We start from the raw sequence: 20,858 nt of genomic DNA on the forward strand, positions 1-20,858 counted from the left end.
CCCCTGCTCTGTGACCTTGAGCGAGTCAATTCCCTTCTCTGGGCCTCAGTTACCTCATCTTAAAAGTGGGGATTAATAGTGCGAGCCCCCTGATTAACTTGTTCAACCTGATTAACTCATTCAGTAGTATTTATTGAGCGCTTACTATGTGCAGAGCACTGTACTAACCGCTTGGAATGGACAAATTGGTAACAGATAGAGACAGTCCCTGCCCTTTGAGTGCTTAGAACAGTGCCTGGCATATAGTAAGCGCTTAACCATTAAAACAAAAAAGAAGTACAGAGGTGTGAGGAGACCAGACCTCCCGTAGGCCCCGACATCCTGGTGGAGACCGAATTCTGGCCTCCAGTGATTGGTGAGTGGGAACCAATATAAGGGAGACGTGATGTTTTGGCACATATTGAGCACTCACTTGGTGTGGTGCACTGAACTAGATGCTCGGGAAGTACTAGAGAAGCAGTCACCCCTCCGCCTCTCCCCTCCCCCCCAACAACCCCCTCCCCTACTTTCCCATCCTTCCCTGCAGTATCCTCAGAGGAGATCTCCTCCCTCCTCGCAAGTGCCACCCCCTCCACCTGCGCCTCGGACCCCATTCCCTCTCACCTTCTTAAAACCGTCGCCCCTGCCCTCCTCCCTTCCTTAACTTCTATTTTTAACCACTCGATCTCCAAGGGCTCCTTCCCCTCTGCCTTCAAACATGCCCACGTCTCCCCCATCCTAAAAAAACCCGCTCTCGACCCCACTTCCCCCTCCAGTTATCGCCCCATCTCCCTACTACCCTTCCTTTCCAAAATCTTAGAACGAGTCATCTACAATCGATGCCTAGAATTCCTTAACTCCCATTCTCTCCTAGACCCCCTCCGATCTGGCTTCCGTCCCCTCCACTCTACCGAGACCGCTCTCTCTAAGGTCACCCGTGACCTCCTTCTTGCCAAATCCGATGGCTCCTACTCCATTCTGATCCTCCTTGACCTCTCTGCTGCCTTTGACACTGTCGATCATCCCCTCCTCCTCCATACCTTATCTCACCTTGGCTTCACGGACTCTGTCCTCTCCCGGTTCTCCTCTCACCTCTCTGGCCGATCATTCTCGGTCTCCTACGCTGGAGCCTCCTCCCCCTCCCATCCTTTAACTGTCGGAGTTCCTCAAGGGTCAGTTCTCGGCCCTCTTCCGTTCTCCATTTACACTCACTCCCTCGGTGAACTCATCCGCTCTCACGGCTTCGACTACCATCTCTACGCAGATGACACGCAGATCTACATCTCCGCCCCCGTCCTCTCCCCCTCCCTTCGGGCTCGCATCTCCTCCCGCCTCCGGGACGTCTCCACCTGGATGTCGGCCCGCCGCCTAAAACTCAACACGAGCGAGACTGAGCTCCTCATCTTCCCTCCCAAACCCGGTCCTCTCCCGGACTTCTCTATCACCGTGGATGGCACGACCATCCTTCCCGTCTCTCGGGCCCGCGATCTCGGTGTCATCCTTGACTCGTCCCTCTCGTTCACCCCACGCATCCTATCCGTTACCGAGACCTGCCGGTTTCACCTCTACGATATCGCCGAGATCCGCCCTCTCCTCTCCACCCGAACGGCTACCTTACTGTTACGGGCTCTCGTTATATCCCGGCTAGACTACCGTGTCGGCCTTCTCTCTGACCTCCCTTCCTCCTCTCTCGCCCCGCTCCGGTCTATTCTTCACTCCGCCGCCCGGCTCATCTTCCCGCAGAAACGATCCGGGCATGTCACTCCCCTTCTTAAACAACTCCAGCGGTTGCCTATCGACCTCCGCTCCAAACAAAAACTCCTCACTCTAGGCTTCAAGGCTCTCCATCACCTTGCCCCTCCCTACCTCTCCTCCCTTCTCTCTTTCTACCACCCACCCCGCACGCTCCGCTCCTCTGCCGCCCACCTCCGCACCGTCCCTCGATCTCGCCCATCCCGCCGTCGACCCCCGGGTCACGTCCTCCCGCGGTCCCGGAACGCCCTCCCTCCTCACCTCCGCCAGACTGATTCTCTTTCCCTCTTCAAAACCCTACTTAAAAATCACCTCCTCCTAGAGGCGTTCCCAGACTGAGCTCCTCTTCCCCCTCTACCCCCTCTGCCATCCCCCCTTTACCTCTCCGCAGCTAAAGCCTCAGTTTCCCCTTTTCCCTCTGCTCCTCCACCTCTCCCTTCCCATCCCCACAGCACCGTACCCGTCCGCTCGACTGTATATATTTTCGTTACCCTTTTTATTTTGTTAATGAATTGTACATCGCCTCGATTCTATTTAGTCGCCATCGGTTTTTACGAGATGTTCTTCCCCTCGACGCTGTTTAGTGCCATCGTTCTTGTCTGTCCGTCTCCCCCGATTAGACTGTAAGCCCGTCAAACGGCAGGGACCGTCTCTATCTGTTGCCGACTTGTTCATCCCAAGCGCTTAGTACAGTGCTCTGCACATAGTAAGCGCTCAATAAATACTATTGAATGAATGAATGAATGAACAGTAAGGTGTAGCGGATAGAGCACGGGCCTGGGAGTCAGAAGGTCATGGGGTCAAACCCCGGCTCCACCACTTGTCCGCCATATGAGACGCTGGGCAAGTCACTTCTCTGGGCCTCGGTTACCTCATCTGTAAAATGGGGATTGAGGCTGCACGCCCCATGGGGGACAAGGACTGTGTCCAACCTGATTAGCTTGTATCTACCCCGGTGCTTAGAAGTAAGTAAATGCTTAACAAGTACCATAATTATTATTATTATTATTATTATAGAGTAATGAAATGAGACTCTCCTCGCCCAAAAGCTGCTTAGACTAACGGAAAAGGAAGGAAGTTACCAAGAAGAGAGATGTCCCACACTCACCCCCAGCCTCACCCACTGTCCCCTCCTCTGAACAAGGATCGAGGATTTTACAACGAGCTGAGCATCAGTGAACGGCACTTATCAGCTGAGTGATTTTGAGCAAGTCACTTGACTTCTCTGGCCTCAGTTTCGTCATCTGTAAAATGGGGATTAAGACTGTGAGCCCCAAGTAGGACAACCTGATTACCTTATATCTACCCCAGTGCTTAGAAGAGTGCTTGGCACATAGTATCTGCTTAAGTATCATTATTATTATCATGAATATTATTAATAATAAGCATTTGCATACCAAAATATTATAATATAATTAGAGTGCCAGGCACTGTACTAAGCACTGGGGTGCATATAAGCAAATGGGGTTGAACACAGTACCTGTCCCACATGGGGCTCACAATCTCACTCCCCATTTTACAGATGAGGTCGCTCAGTCACAGAGAAGTGAAGTGACTTGTCCAAGGTCACACAGAAGACTGTTTTAAAACCGGGTTTAGAACCCACAACCTTCTGGCTCCCAAGCCCGTGCTCTACCCACTACACCATGCTGTTGCTCAATAACTGTAATAGGTGTTAAGCTCTTACTATGAGCCAGGCACTGTACTGAGCGCTGGGGCGGATACAAGCAACTCGAACCCGACACAGAGCGGGCCTGGGAAGCATGTTGGAAAACCGGGTCTTGCTCAGGATAATAATAATGATGGTATTTGTTAAGCGCTTACTATGTGCCCAGCACCGTTCTAAGCGCCGGATGGCCCTGAGGGAGGCCGTTGTCTCGTATGTGTCGGGCTTGGCCCGCTGTGCTTCCTGAGTGTGCTAATCGGAAAAAGTTGTTCTCAGCCCCTTGGTCTTGTTAAGTTTTCAAAACCTCATTGCCCACGATCAGTTGTGTGTCTGGAAGCGTACATGATGCGCGGACGTATACGTGCACACTCGCAAACTCGTAATTGGGTTGGAAATCCTACTGTCGCCAGTCTCCCCCAAGATTCTCTTCCACTTCTTCATCGTCGATGCAGAAGCGAACATGCCAGAAGCATGAAAATGGAGCGGCAGCGTGGCCTAAGGGAAAGAGCACGGGCCTGGGAGCCCGAGGACCTGGGTTCTAATCGCAGCTCTGCCAACTTATCTGCTGTGTTCACCCTGGGCGAGTTGCTTCCCTTCTCTGTTCCTCGGTTAACTCATCTGGAAAACGGAGATTAAATGTGGGACATGGACTGTGTCCAGCCTGATTCACTTGTAATATAATAATGGTGGTATTTGTTAGGCGCTTACTGTGTGCAAAGCGCTGTGGGGATACAAGATGATCAGGTTGTCCCACGTGGGGCTCACAGTTTTAATCCCCATTTTGCAGATGAGGTAACTGAGGCACAGAGAAGTTAAGCGAATTGCCCAAAGTCACACAGGGGCAAGCAGCGGAGCTGGGATTCAAACCCATGACCTCTGACTCCAGAGCCCGGGCTCTCTCCTCTGAGCCACGCTGCTTCTCTATAATGTTGGTATTTGTTAAGCGCTTACTATGTGCAGAGCACTGTTCTAAGCACTGGGGTAGATACAGGGTCGTCAGGTTGTCCCACGTGAGACTCAAGTCATCATCCCCATTATGCGCATGAGGTAACTGAGGCCCAGAGAAGTGAAGTGACTTGCCCACAGTCGCACAGCTGACAGGTGGCGGAGCGGGATTCGAACCCATGACCTCTGACTCCCAAGCCCGGGCTCTTTCCGCTGAGCCACGCTGCTTCTCTATGTACTCCAGTGCTTAGAACAATGCCTGGCAAATAGCGCTTGACAATATCTATAATTCTCTTTATCTATTTTGATGCTATTGATGCCTGTCTACTCGTTTTGTTGTCTGTCTCCCCCTTCTAGACTGCGAGCCGGTTGTTGGACAGGGATCGTCTCTACCTGTTGCCGAACTGTACTTTCCAAGCGCTCGGTACAGTGCTCTGCACACAGTAAGCGCTCAATAAATACGACCGAATGAATGAACGAGATCCTATTAGAAAGATTTTTTTTTTAATTGCTTCCTCCAAGAGGGTCCTCCAGGCCGTGACGCCATCAAACTGCCTTCAGGATGCTTCGTCTCCCGCTCCTGGAAACCTGCCCAATGACCATAGACTCCGGTTGGCCTCACCGTTGCGGATTAAAAGAATCAGGGTGGAAAGATATCTGAATTCAGCGCTGTCGCCCGAACAGACGTCGCCTTGACGTCTACTGAATGAATGAATGAATGAATGTTGGTATTTGTTAAGCGCTTACTATGTGCCGAGCACTGTTCTAAGCGCTGGGGTAGACATAGGGGAATCAGGTTGTCCCACGTGGGGCTCACAGTCTTAATCCCCATTTTACAGATGAGGGAACTGAGGCACAGAGAAGTGAAGTGACTCGCCCACGGTCACACAGCCGACAAGTGGCAGAGCTGGGATTCGAACTCATGAGCCCTGACTCCAAAGCCCGTGCTCTTTCCACTGAGCCACGCTGCTTCTCCGTCTACTTCTGTCTACTGGAAAAGGTGAGCTGCAATTTCATTAAAAAAAGCTTCAGTTTTCCTTCCGGTTTAAACCTACAGAAGAGATGAGCGGGGCGATGAAGACTTGGTAGAATTGTTTATGGCCGCGTTAGAGTCTCTCTCTAAATGGTATTTGTTCAGTGCTTACTGTGTATCAAACACTAATGATAATAATGATGGCATTTGTGAAACGCTTACTATGTGCCAAGCACTGTTCTAAGCACTGGGGTAGGCACAAGTTGTAAGAAGCAGTGTGGCTCAGTGGAAAGAGCCCGGGCTTGGGAGTCGGAGGTCGTGGGTTCTGATCCCGGCTCCGCCCGCTTGTCAGCTGGGTGACTGTGGGCGAGTCACTTAACTCTCTGGGACTCCGTTTCCTCATCTGTAAAATGGGAGTTCAGACTGTGAGCCCCACGTGGGACAACAACTTGATGACCTTGTATCTACCCCAGGGCTTAGAACGGTGCTTGGCGCATAGTAAGCATTTCGCAAATATCATCATTATTATTCGATTTGTACATTGTAAGCGCTTAGTTCAGTGCTCTGCACATAGTAAGCGCTCAATATATACTATTGAATGAATGAATATTATTCTTATTGTGCTCTCCCAAGTGCTTAGTACAGTGCTTTGCACACAGTAAGCACTCAATAAATGATTGAATGAATGAATGAAGTTAATCAGGTCAGACTCGGTTCCTGTCCCGCACGGGGCTCTTAGTCTAAGTAGGATGCAGAACAGGTATACCCGTTTTATAGTTGAGAAAACTGAGGCACAGAGAAGTTATTTGCCCAGCGTCACACAGCAGACAAGTGGCAGAACAGGGATTAGAACTCAGGTCCTGTGACTCCCAGACTCTTTCCATTAGACCCCACTGCTTCTCACTGTTGAAATGAGAAGAGGGGCTCATCTCTCTGCCCCGGAGCCCCTCAATAAATACTATTGAATGAATGAATGAATGAATGAATGAATGAATGAATGAATGAATGAATGAGGAAGGCCACAAGAGCCTCTTTTGGGGCATGGAGGCTGCGTGTATGGGTGTATTTGCCTCACATCCTCTGGGCAGAAGAGTCCCTCCCTCCTAGCTTGGTGAGTGTCCCGGAGGGATTCTGAGCCTCGGCTCGCCTCTGGTAATAATGTTGGTATTTGTTAAGCGCTTACTATGTGCAGAGCACTGTTCTAAGCGCTGGGGTAGACACAGGGGAATCGGGTTGTCCCACGTGGGGCTTACAGTCTTAATTCCCATTTTACAGATGAGGTAACTGAGGCACAGGGAAGTGAAGTGACTTGCCCGCAGTCACAACAATGATGACGGTATTTGTTAAGCGCTTACTATGTGCAAAGCACTGTTCTAAGCGCTGAGGGGGATGCAAGGTGATCAGGTTGCCCCACGTGGAGCTCACAGTCTTAATCCCCATTTTACAGATGAGGGAACTGAGGCACAGAGAAGTGAAGTGGCTTGCCCAAAGTCACACAGCTGGCAAACAGCAGAGCCGGGAATCGAACCCATGACCTCTGACTCCCAAGCCCGGGGTCTTTCCACTGAGCCGCATTGTGCTTCAACGTTGGACTGAGCATTGAGAAGTAGAGCGGCCTAGCGGATAGAGCACGAGCCTGGGAGTCAGAAAGACCTGGGTTCTAATCCCGGCTCCGTCCCACGCCGGACAGGGACCGTGCCTTACCTGTTTAGCTTCTACCTACCCCAGAGCTTAGTACAGTGCTCGACACATAGTAAACACTTAAATGCCACTGAAAAAGCATTTCGTAGAATCTTCTCCACACCGTTAAGAACTCACTGACTGAGTGGACTCCCTACCACCCTGATCCAAATACCGGGAGATTCTGACTCTTCCACTGGCCTTTGGGGCTAATTAGAGACTTTTTTGCCTCCTCTGAGTCAAAGGATGATGCCCAATTTTACTGAAAGCCAGGAAGATTGAGGAGGGATGCAACTTTCATTCCTGTACTAAGAAAAAGAATAACTGCAGCATTCATTCAGCACTTGGTGTGTGTGAAACACTGTACCAAATGCGGGCTCACGGTCTAAGAGGAAGATCAAGTAATGAATCCCTATTTTATCTAGCAGGAACCTGAGCCCTAGAGAAGTAAAGTGACTTGCCCAAGGTCACCGAGCAGGCCAGTGGCGGAGCTGGGAGAAGAACCGGGTTCTCTGACTCCCAGGCTTGTGTTCTTTTCCTAGGCCACGGCGTTCTCCTCACATCGTAGCTCCTGTACCTCACCCCTTCAAAGCCCCACCCTCTCAAAGCTCTGGCTCAAATTGGCTTCACCCTGAGCTGTGGGTCTTTGGGCAAGTCACTTCACTTCTCCGTGTCTCAGTTACCTCATCTGCAAAATGGGGACTAAGACTGTGAGCCCCACCCGGGGCAACCTGTTAACCTTGTATCTCCCACAGCACTTAGAATACTGCTTGGCACATAGTAAGTGCTTAACAAATACCATCATCATTATTATTATTAATAAAATGAAAAGTTAGTTCCCTGCTCCCCATGGTAGTTTCCAGTCTTTCGTGCAATTCTCTTTTATTTCTTGGGGTCTAATCAGTTAGGTATTCGGGGTGATCATCCCCATCCTGTCTGCTTACTAGATTACCATCTTGGTTCTGTAAAAAAGTCATGGACCCATGAAGGCATCCTGAGACTGTAAGTTCGTTGTGGGCAGAGAATGGGTCAATTCTTGGCCCTCTTCTGTTCTCCATCTACACTCACTCCCTTGGTGAACTCATTCGCTCCCACGGCTTCATCTATCATCTCTATGCAGATGACACATGGATCTACATCTCTGCCCCTGTCCTCTCCCCGTCCTTTCAGGCTCGTATCTCCTCCTGCCACCGGGACGTCTCTACCCGGATGTCTGCCCACCACCGAAAACTCAACAAATCGAAAACTGAGCTCCTTATCTTCCCTCCCAAGCCCTGCCCTCTTCCTCACTTCCCTGTCACTGTGGATAGTATGACCATCCTTCCCGGCTCCCAGGCCCGAACCTCGGTGTCGTCCTTGACTCGGCTCTCTCGTTCACCCCACTCATCCGATCCGTCACCAAGAGCTGCCGGTCTCACCTTTATAATATCGCCAAGATCCGCCCCTTCCTCTCCACCCAAACGGCTACCTTACTGCTACGGTCTCTCGTTATTTCCCGGCTAGACTACCGTGTCAACCTTCTCTCTGATCTCCCTTCCTCCTGTCTCTCCCCGCTCCGGTCTATTCTTCATTCCGCTTCCCGGATCATCTTCCCGCAGAAACGCTCTGGACCTGTCACTCCCCTTCTTAAAAACCTCCAGTGGTGGCCTGTCGACCTCCGCACGAAACAAAAACTTCTCACTCTGGGCTTCGAGGCTGTCCATCCCCTTGCCCCCTCCTACCTGTCCTCCCTTCTCTCTTTCCACCGCCCACCCCGCACGCTCCGCTCCTCCGCCGCCCACCTCCTCGCCGTCCCCCGATCACACCCGTCCCGCCGTCGACCCCCGGGGAACGCCCTCCCTCCTCACCTCCGCCAAACTGATTCTCTTCCCCTCTTCAAAGCCCTCCTGAGAGCTCACCTCCTCCAAGAGGCCTTCCCAGACTGAGCTTCCCCTTTGCCCTCTGCTCCCTCTGCTTCCTCTCTGCTCCCTCTGCTCCCTCTCTGTTCCCCCTTCACCTCCCCTCAGCTAAGCTCCCTTTCCCCCCTTTCCCTCTGCTCCTCCTCCTCTCCCTCTCAGCACTGTCCTCACTTGTATATATTTTTATTACCCTATTTATTTTGTTAATGAGGTGTACATCCCTTGATTCTATTTATTGCGATTAGGTTGTCTTGTTTTTGTCCGTCCGTCTCCCCCGATTAGACCGTGAGCCCGTCAATGGGCAGGTATTGTCTCTGTCTGTTGCCGAATTGTACATTCCAAGTGCTCAGTACAGTGTTCTGCACATAGTAAGAGCTCAATAAATACTATTGAGTGAATGTTATATTGTAATAATAATAACAATAACGATGGTATCTGTTAAGCACCATTAAAAGCACTGAGGTAGATACAAGCTGATCGGGTCGGATCCGATCCCCGGGGCTCAGACGAGGTAACTGAGGCCCAGAGAAGTGAGACTTGTCCAAGATCCCACAGCGGACACGTGGTGGTGTCAGGGTTAGAACTCATGTCCTTTTGACTACCAGAACTGGGCCATGCTGCTCCAGAGCGCTTAATACAGTGTTCTGCACCCAGTAAGCGCTCAATAAATAGGACTGATTGATCCCTCTGAATGGTGTTTGTTTGCTCATGAGTCTTTCTTCACCCATGGGCCTCTCAGCTATTGTTTAGGTCCCGCTATCTTCTCTTCCCGGTTGAGTGCCGGCTACTCAGGCTCCGGTCCGGATTTCATCAGTGGCCCAACAGACAGTCAGTGGTATTTATTGAGTGCTTACTGGGTGCAGAACACTGTACTAAGCGCTTGGGGAGTACAATATAAAAATGACAGACACATTCTCAGCCAACAGTGAGCTTCTAGAGGGCTTTTCTGCTTGGGTAGCTCGTCATTCTTTTTTTTTTTTTAATAATATTTAAGCGCTTACTATGTGCCAGGCACTGTACTAAGTGTTACCCTTCTGCCCAGAGGATGTGAGGCAAATACACCCATACCCGCAGCCTCCATGCCCCAACAGAGGCTCTTGTGGCCTTCCTCATTCATTCATTCATTCATTCAATAGTATTTATTGAGGGCTTACTATGTGCAGAGCACTGTACTAAGCGCTTGGGATGTACAGATCGGTAACAGAGACAGTCCCTGCCCTCTGTCGGGCTTACAGTCTAATCGGGGGAGACGGACAGACAAGAACAATAGCGATAAATAGAATCGAGGGGATGATCATCTCATTAAAACAATAGTAAGTAAATAGAATCAAGGTGATGTACATCTCATTATCAAAATAAATAGGGTGATGAAGATATATACAGTTGAGCGGACGAGTACGGCGCTGAGGGGAGGGGAAGGGAGAGGGGGAGGAGCAGAGGGAAAGGGGGGAGAAGAGGGTTTAGCTGCGGAGAGGTGAAGGGGGGTGGAGTAGAGGGAGCAGAGGGAAAAGGGGAGCTCAGTCTGGGAAGGCCTCTTGGAGGAGGTGAGCTCTAAGTGGGGGAAAAGAGTCCTTGTGGCCACCTATGTGGCAGTCGATGGACTGTCACGGCAGGAAACGGGCCACGTCGGTCCAAAAGGGGGTCTCTTTTGGCCCACTGTACCCATTTTGCTGATAATGATGCTATTTGTTAAGTGCTTACTATGTGCCACGCACTGTTCTAAACGCCGGGATATATACAAGGAAATCAGATTGTCCCCTGTGGACCCGCAGACATTTTAATCCTCATTTTACAGATGGGGTAACTGAGGCACAGAGGAGTTAAATGACTTGCCCAAAGTCACTGTGAGCCCACTGTTGGGCAGAGGTCATCTCTGTTACTGAATTGTACATTCTAAGCGCTTAGTACAGTGCTCTGCACATAGTAAGCGCTCAATAAATACAATTGAATGAATGAATAAGTGCCGGAGCCGGGATTAGAACCCACGTCCACTGACCCCCCAAGCCCGGGCTCTTTCCACTAAGCCATGCTGCTTCTCTACTGTGGTATTCTGTAAATTGCTCGCTGTGTGCCAAGCACCGTTCTAAGCACCGAGATAGGCGCAAGATAATCAGATTGGACACGGTCCCTGTCCCACGTGGGACTCGCGGCCTTGATTCCCATTCTACAGATGAGGTAACTGAGGCACAGAGAAGCTAAGTGGCCTGCCCAAGGATACACAGCAGACAAGTGGCGGAGCCGGGATTGGAACCCACATCCTCCGCCTCCCGGGCCCGGGTTCCTTCCGCTAGGCCACGCTGCTTGTGGCGCCGAGGACCAGCAAAGGTGAGGGTAAGGCAGTCGTCTCTTCCGGGTACAAAATGCCGGGCTAGGAGGTTGGAGGGTAGAGAAAGAAGCCAGGGGAGGACCCCAGAAGAGAAAAAGATAGAAACCAAGAATGGGAAGAGAAGTCTGGCCACGCACCAAACCAACATCAGCTGCATTACTGTGTCTATTCTGAATGCAGGGAACATAATAATGTTGGGATTTGTTAAGCGCTTACCATGTGCAGAGCACTGTTCTAAGCGCTGCGGGAGATACAGGGTCATCAGGTGGTCCCACGTGAGGCTCCCGGTCTTAATCCCCATTTTCCAGATGAGGTAACTGAGGCCCAGAGATGTGAAGCGACTTGCCCACAGTCACCCAGCTGCCAAGGGGCAGAGCCGGGATTCGAACCCGTGACCTCTGACTCCCAAGCCCGGGCTCTTTCCACTGAGGCACGCTGATGATAGAGACCAAACTTTGACTGGTTTCTTTCCTTTAGTTTTATTATTTTATTGTATGGTCCAACTTTACAGTTTGCTACGAGTAAAAAAAAAAATACAGCCCTTGAATAACGTGGGATGGCTTTCACTTTATTTTCCCGGCCTCCTTGAAAGAATTACGTTTCTTCAGATAGTCGTAGTTTTCCTAGCGAAATTATGAGGTGGAAATTAATACCACGATCTTTAGAGATCTTTAGATCTTTAGAGAAGCAGCGTGGCTCGGTGGCAAGAGCCCGGGCTTGGGAGGCAGAGGTCGTGGGTTCTAATCCCGGCTCCGCCACCTGTCTGCTGTGCGACCTTGGGCAAGTCGCTTCTCTGTGTCTCGGTTACCTCAGCTGTAAAATGGGGGTGAAGAGTGTGAGCCCCACGTGGGACAAGCTGATCACCTTGTCTCTCCCCCAGCGCTTAGAACAGTGCTTGGCACATAGTAAGCGCTGAACAAATACCGTCATAAATTTTATTTTTATTTTGATCTACTACTTGGAAGATGGCAATATCATGAAGGTGCACAAGGGGGAGGCATTTGCTATCATTTGCTCAACATTTATTGCGCCTCCTTGAAACTGCCTTTTTTCCTTCATTTTCAAAAACGTGAGCCCCATTACATTCAGGGATTTAGTCAAATCTACCCCCAAAGCCTTACAGTGTTTGGCTCGTAATAGACCCTCCACAGATATCTCATTCAGTCATTCATTCAATTCATTCGATAGTATTTATTGAGCGCCGACTATGTGCAGAGCACTGTACTAAGCGCTTGGAATGGACAATTGGGCAACAGATAGAGGACATCCGTGCCCATTGACGGGCTCACAGTCTAATCGGGGGAGACGGACGGACAAAAACGAGACAACTTAATCATGATAAATAGAATCAAGTACACCTCATTAACAATGTCAAACATTATGATAATGATGGTAAAATCTTACCCGTGTGCAGGGGTTTGGGAGAGAAGATGATGATGGTAATAATTGTGATGATGACGATGGCATTTGTTAAGCGCTTACTATGTGCCAAGCACTGTTCTAAGTGCCGGGGGGATACAGGTTAATTAGGTTGTCCCACGTGGGGCTCCCGGTCTTCATCCCCATTTTACAGATGAGGTCACTGAGGCACGGAGAAGTTAAGTGACTTGCCCAAAGTCACACAGCTGACAAGCGGCGGAGTTGGGATTAGAACCCGTGACTTTCTGACGCCCAGACCCATGCTCTATCCACTACGCCGTAATAATAGCGGTATTTGTTAAGCACCTACTATGTGCCGGGCACTGTACTAAGGACTGGGGCGGGTATGAGCAAATCGGGAGGGACGCAGTCCTCGTCCCAGATGGGGCTCATAGTCTCAATCTCCCTGTTCCAGATGAGCTAACTGAGGCACAGGGAAATGAAGTGACTTGCCCAAGGTCATACAGCAGACCAGTGGCAGAGCCGGAATTAGAACTCATGCAGATTGGACACAGTCCCTGTCCCTGCCTACTTCAAAGGCCCAGGGATTAACTGAGGCATAGAGAAGTTGAATGACTTGCCCAAGATCACAGAGAAGCAGCGTGGCTCAATAGAAAGAGCCCGGGCTTGGGAGTCAGAGGTCGTGGGTTCGACTCCCGGCTCTGCCCCTTGTCAGCTGTGGGACTGTGGGCAAGTCACTTCACTTCTCGGTGTCTCAGTTCCCTCCTCTGTAAAATGGGGATTAACCGTGAGCCTCACGTGGGACAACCTGATGACCCTGTACCTCCCCCAGCGCTTAGAACGGTGCTCTGCACATAGTAAGCGCTTAACAAATACCTACATTATTATTATTAGAGCAGACGGGGGCTGAGCCAGGATTAGAAGCCAGCTCCTCTGACTCCCAGGCCTTTTTTTATTCTGACCCTTCACCCAAGCTTATTTCCATTGTTTTGTTCTTCTTCTTACTCCTGATCCCACTATTTGTAAATAATTATTCCCTCCTAGAGTACAGGAATTGTGTGTTTTTCTTCCGTTGTTCTCCCCCAAGTGCTTAGTTCAGTGCTTTGCACTCGCTAGGCACTCAATAAATAGCAGGATAGATTGGTATTTTCTGCCTCTACAACTTCCTGTGGAACGATTCCGCAGGATGACCTACCCCTCCTTTGGGGTGAAGAGTTTACAGGTTCCTGTCCCACTATTGTTGATTTCATTTCTCTCTTGTTGATTCCGCATCTCTTAAAGAAATTGAGAAAGTGCAAGCTTGGTGTTTGTCACTCGTTGGGAGATTTCTTTCAACTTGTCTGTTGTTTCCCTCTTTTAAATCCCTCTCAGGGGAAAGAATTCAGTAAACAAACCCATTCATTCCTTGTCTTTCCTACTAATCAGTGTAATTATCCTAGAGATTAAGCATTTATCTGGAGTTTACCGCCCTTCTTCATGAAAGGGTTGGGTAGGTGTCGGGTTCCCGACCAAGCCAACTGGAGAGGGAAGTAAATAGAACCTGCAGGTGTCCAAGAGATAAACGAAGTTTTAGGATTTCTGGTGGTTTTAGGCTATTTGTTAAGCACCTATTAGGCGTCAAGCCTTGTTCTAACCCCTGGGATAAAATACAGGTTAATCAGATTGGACACAATCAATCAATCAGTCGTATTTATTGAGCCCATACCGTGTGCAGAGTGTGTACTATTGGAAAAGTACAATACGGCAGAGTTGGTAGACCCATTCCGTGCCCACAGCAAGCTGACAGACATTGATCTAGATAAATATATCACCGATTCGTACATCAATACTGTGGGGCCGAGGGAGGAGTGAATGGAGGGTGCCAATCCTCCTGTAAGGGCAGTGCAGAAGGGAGTGAGTGGTAGAGGGGAAGTCAGGGAGAAATCTTCTTGGAGAATAAGGTGGAAGGATGAAACACCTGTCAGATGTGAAGAGAGAGGGAATTCCAGGCCAGAGGCAGGACAGGGATGAGGGGTTGGTGGAAAGATAGGTGAGATTGGATCTCACTCTCTAAATAGGAGGGACTGCAGATATTGAATCCCCATTTTGCCGATAAGCGAGCTGAGCCACAGAGAAGCGAAGTGACTCGCCCGAGGTCACCCAGCAGCCAAGCGGCAGAGCAGGATTAGAACCCAGGTCCCGGGCCACACTCCTCCCCCCACCGCAACCAAGGGGTGGAAGGACCCCACACCCTTCGCCTCTCTCTGCTCGCCCGTCGATTAGACCGTAAGCCCGTCAAAGGGCAGGGACCGTCTCTACCTGTTACCGATTTGTCCATTCCAAGCGCTTAGTACAGTGCTCTGCACATAGTAAGCGCTCAATAGATACTACTGAATGAATGAATGAGGATTTGTTCATTGAGAAAAGAACAGTGGCGGAAGATGGGAAGGGAGGAAGAATTACTGGGGAAGGGGCTCTGAACCACCAAGGCCGGGTTCGGATTTGGGCTCCCTTGAGGTGGGAAAAATTAGGAGCCCCTTCCTAGGCTGGAAGCCCCGGAAGCACTCGCTTCCTTTGTTCATTCAGTTGTATTTATCGAGCTCTTCCTGTGTGCGAAACACTGTACTAAGCGCCAACTGAGGTCGTTACGTGGAGCACGCAGCCTCCCGACAGGACATCACACGGAACGTTTTCAGAGGTCTTGGTGAATGCATCCGAACTAATGATAAATGCAATTTGTTAGTAATCTCAACTAATGTAAACTAATCTCTTAGCCGTGGGGCTCCCTCCCCTCCCATACTTAATTGTGGTATTTAAGTGTTTACTATGTGCCCGGCACTGTACTAAGTGCTCAAGAAGATACTGGGCTGGACACAGTCCACGTCCCACAGTGGGCTCCCAGTCTTAATCTCTATTTTACTGATGAAGTAACTGAGGCACAGGGAAGAGAAGTGACTTGCCCCAGGTCTCACAGCAAACAAGTGGCGGAGCCGGGATTAGAACCCAGGTCCTTCTGACTCCCAGGCCCGGGCTCTATCCACTAGGCCACGCTGTTTCTCGAGCACGATTCAGGTAGAGGGCAACAGAAGAGGAGGGAAATGCAGCCAAGGAATTGGCTAGAATGCAGTGTGGTTTGGTTCAGGAATGTTTTTTAAAGCTTGCTTCCATCTGAATTACAGGATTGCGAACCAACGTTATATTACTATCACATTGTTCTCTCCCCAGCAATGAATACAGTACTCTGCACGTAGTAAGTGCTCAGTGAATATGATTGATTGATCGGTACTTCATCAGCATTGCACAGGAAACCAATTTGCAGCTGTTAGTTCCGTTAGTTACCGTAAAGCATGGCCTACTGAATAAAGCACAGGCCTGGGAGTCAGAAGGTCATGGGTTCTAATCCCTGCTTTTCCACTTGTCTGCTATGTGACCTTGGATAAGTCATTTCACTTCTCTGTGCCTCACTTACTTCATCTATAAAATGGGAACCAAGACTGTGAGCCCCATGTGGGACGGGAACTGTGTCAACCCGATTTGCCCGTATCCACCCCAGTGCTTAATTCGGCGCCTGGTACCCAGTAAGCGCATAAAAACACACCACAGTTATTATTATTCATTCATTCAATTCATTCAAATGTATTTATTGAGCACTTACTGTGTGCAGAGCACTGTACTAAGCACTTGGGAAGTATAATTCAGCCACAAATGGAGACAGTCCCTGCACAAACGGGCTCAAAGTCTAGATGGGGGAAGACAGACATCAAAACATGTCAACAGGCAACTATATTAAGCAGTTAGAACTTCAAGCGTCCTCCCTGCCTCACAAGCCCATAACCTCAGCATTATCCTAGACTCATTGCTCTAATTCCAACCGCAAATTCAGTCTTTAAACCCGGTGTGGGCAGGAATTGCCTCTCGATTTCGGAATTGAACTTTCCAAGCGCTTAGTACAGCGCTCTGCACACAATAAGAGCTCAATAAATACGACTGGAGGAATGAATCTGTCACCGAACCCTGTTGACTGAATGACTAGAGAACTCCGATTCATTCATGGTCCCAGCTGGGTCAGTGAGAAGCAGTGTGGCTCAGTGGAAAGAGCCCGGGCTTGGGAGTCAGAGGTTATGGGTTCTAATCCCGGCTCCGCCAGTGGAAAGAGCCTGGACTTCGGAGTCAGAGGTCATGGGTTCGACTCCCGGCTCTGCCACTTGTCAGCTGTGTGACTGTGGGCGAGTCACTTCACTTCTCTGTGCCTCAGTGACCTCATCTGTAAAATGGGAATTAACTGTGAGCCTCACGTGGGACAACCCGATGACCCTGTATATACCCCAGTGCTTATAACAGTGCTATGCACAAAGTGAGCGCTTAACAAATACCAATATTATTATTATTATTATCTGTCTGCTGTGCGACTCTGGGCAAGTCACTTCACTTCTCTGTGCCTCAGTTAACTCATCTGTAAAATAGGGATGAAGACTGTGAGCCCCACCTGGACAACCTGATAACCTTGTATCTCCCCCAGCGCTGAGAACAGTGCTTAGCACATAGTAAGTGCTTAACAAATACCATCATTATTATTATTATTATTATTATAACTGTATCAGCCTCCTTGCTGACCTCCCCACCTCCCTTTTCTTCCCACTCCAGTCCATATTTCACTTTGCTGCCCGGATCGTTTATCAAACCATATTTCTGCCGCTATTTCACGTGAAGCGTTCAGTGAACAGTGCTCCACCAAGGATAGGCATGGAGGAACCCGAGAACAATTCCTGGTAACTCCAGACATTTCTCAGAAACTCAGTGTTCAGGTACAAAAATTCAGTCTCATGTACGAGAAGCAGCGTGGCTCAGTGGAAAGAGCCTGGGCTTGGGAGTCAGAGGTCATGGGTGCGAATCCCAGCTCTGCCACTTGTCAGCTGTGTGACTGTGGGCAAGTCACTTTGCTTCTCTGTGCCTCAGTTACCTCATCTGGAAAATGGGGATTAACTGTGAGCCCCACGTGGGACAACCTGAATACTTTGTATCCACCCCAGCGCTTAGAACAGTGCTCTGCACATAGTAAGTGCTTAACAACTACCAACATCATCATTATTATTATTATTATGAAGAGAAAAAGGAAAGAGCTGAGCCAGATGCGAATCCTTAGGCATCACCAGATGTTCAGGTTTCGATCTATCATGTAAACTTCAATTCTGAATCTGTTCTCACGAGTCAGCCTGAGTAACAGGTCATCTGATAAGACTGTTGACACCCAGATTCAACAAGCAAAAAACAGTGGCAACCAAAGTTCCCTCGCCTGGATTTAAAGATTCTGCTCAGTTTGCTGTTTGCTGAGGTTTCTGAGAAATATATTTCCCAGTCAGCAGCTGCTACAAGAATATATTTCCCACTTTCTCTTGAGCCCCTTGATCTAGCTTCTATCTCCAAAGTCTGTACATTTTCCCAACAGAGTTCTACCAAGAACACATAGAGAAGCAGCGTGGCTCGGTGGGAAGAGCCCGGGCTTAGGAGGCAGAGATCATGGGTTCTAATCTCGGCTCCGCCACCTGTCAGCTGTGTGACTTTGGGCAAGTCACTTCACTTCTCGGTGCCTCAGTGACCTCATCTGGAAAATGGGGATTAAGACCGTGAGCCTCCCGTGGGACAACCTGATTACCCTGTATGCAGGGTGGCTCAGTGGAAAGAGCCTGGGCTTGGGAGTCAGAGGTCATGGGTTCGAATCCCGGCTCCTCCACTTGTCAGCTGTGAGACTGTGGGCAAGTCACTTCACTTCTCTGGGCCTTCAGTTACCTCATCTGTAAGACCGTGAGCCTCACGTGGGGCAACCTGATTACCCTGTGTCTCCCCCAGTGCTTAGAACGGTGCTCTGCACATAGTAAGCGCTTGACAAATACCAACATTATTATTATTACCCCGGCTCTCAGAACAGTGCTCGGCACATAGCGCTTAAAAAATTCCGACATTATTATTACCCCAGCTCTTAGTACAGCGCTCGGCACATAGTAAATGCTTAACAAATACCATCATTATTATGTTTACGGTCTTTAAAGTGGGAAAGGAGGTCTGGGCGAGATAAACTTAGACTTGTCACGACAAGCTCTGTCTCGGCTTCCCTAGTCACTGTACTATTTTGAGCCTCCCCAGATCTGCAATCCCATCCTCTGATCAGAACCTTCAAGCCTGCCTTCTCTCTCCCAACCTCGCCCCTTTGCCAAACTGCTCTCTCTTCCCCGCAGACAGACCTCGAAATCTTTAGATTCCCTCCTTTTCACCCGGGGCATCATGTTCCATTCGAACACCCTACTCAACCCCCTCCCTCCTGATGCACTAATCCACGCTCCTCCATAACATCCTCTCTGCCAGACACAACTTCTCACCCACGGTCCCTCTGTCGGCCTCGCCCCGCCGAAACTCAACACTCAATCACCTCCGCTATCAATGGATCATTGAGTACTTACTGTGGGCAGAGCACTGTTTTAAACTCTCGGGCAGTGCAAAAAAATTGGTAACAATAATAATGATAATTACGGTGTTCGTTAAGCCCTTACTATGTGCCAAACATCGTTCTAAGCCCTGGGGTAGGTACAAGGCAATCAGGGTGTCCCACGCGGGGCTCACGGTCTTAATCCCCATTTTCCAGGTGAGTAACTGAGGCACAGAGAAGCTAAGTGACTTGTCCACGGTCACACGGCAGACAATTGGCAGAGCGGGCATTAGAACCCACGACCTCTGACTCCCAAGCCTGTGCCCTTTCCACTAAGCCACGCTGCTTCTCGTGGTAGATATGTTCCCTGCCCACAGGGAGCTTACAGTCTAGAGGAGGAGACAAACATTCATGTAAATAAAGTACAGATATGTCTGTAAGTGCTGTGGGGTTGAGGATGGTGGTAATACCGTGTGCCCAAAGGGTAGAATCCACTACCTCTAGTCCTGAGCTTGTACCATGGAGCCCTGCGAGTGGGAATCAGGGAGTCTTACGCTGTCGAGCCGTCACCGACCCATAGCGACGCCACGGACACATCTCTCCCAGAACGCCCCGCTTCCATCTTGAATCGTTCTGGGTAGTGGATCCAGGGGGTTTTCTTGGTAAAAATACGAAAGTGGTTTATCACGTAAACTTGAGTCACCGCCCTCGATTCTCTCCCATGCCGCTGCTGCCCAGCACAGGCGGGTTTTGACTTGTAGCAGATGGCCTGCCACTCGCTAGCCACTGCCCAAGCTAGGAATGGACTCTCCCTTGACTCTCCCTCCCGTAGTTGAGACTGGTAGTGTGCTGGGAACTCTCCAGGTGCGACCCTGAGAGGGGCAAGTTGCCTTGGGCCTCTTCAAATTTACCTATACTTGCTATAACTTCGCCCCCTCTTCTGCCCAGCAAACATCACTTGGCTCTCCTCATTGCCCTCCGTGCGCCTTACATCCAACAGTTATTTAAGACCTTAAACTTTCTCCTGAAACCTCCAGTGCCCCTACCTCTCCACCCCTCGTCTTTTTTTTAAATGGTATTTGTTAAGCGCTTACTATGTGCCAGCCGCCGTACTAAGCCCTGGGATAGATACAAGCTAATCAGGTTGAACACAGTTCATGTCCCACATGGGGCTCACAGTCTTAACCCCCGTTTTATAGTTGAGATAAGTGAGGCACAGAAAAGTTAAGTCACTTGCCCAAGGTCACACAGCAGCTAAGTGGCAGAGCTGGATTGGAATTTAGGTCCTTCTGACTTCCAGGCCCATGTTCTCTATCCATTGGGCCATGTTGCTTCCCCGTGGTGTGATCATCAAAAATGACCAACTCATTTGTTGAAAAAATTGAAGATATCGGGTATGAGTTTCTCCCAACTCCCAGATCTCTCTTTCCCTTACATCCACTAGTAATAACAGGTGCAATCGTATTTTTGAGCATCCACTAGGCACAATGGACTATGCTAAAAAATAGAGAATTGACAGGTTCCCTACCCCAAGGGAGTTTACACTCTCCTAGGGAAAAAGACATCAAAATGATTTCAGATAGAGTAATTGAGGGAAGTCATTGAAAACACAACTGAATGCACATGTACTGTATCGTATCAGTGGTATTTATTGAGTGCTTTCTACGTGCACAGCGTGGAAGAGCCCGGTACCACAGAGTCGGTAGATCTGTGCTTTGCTCACGGTGAGCTAACAGTCTAGAGAGGGAGACTGGCATTAATATAAATACACAATTTAAAATATATTATAGATACGTACATAAGTGCTGTGGGGTTGAGTGGAGCAAATATCAAATGCCTGAAGATCACAGTTCTGAGTG

This window comes from Ornithorhynchus anatinus, chromosome 2, assembly GCF_004115215.2.
Source record: "Ornithorhynchus anatinus isolate Pmale09 chromosome 2, mOrnAna1.pri.v4, whole genome shotgun sequence".
Lineage (NCBI taxonomy): Eukaryota > Metazoa > Chordata > Mammalia > Monotremata > Ornithorhynchidae > Ornithorhynchus > Ornithorhynchus anatinus.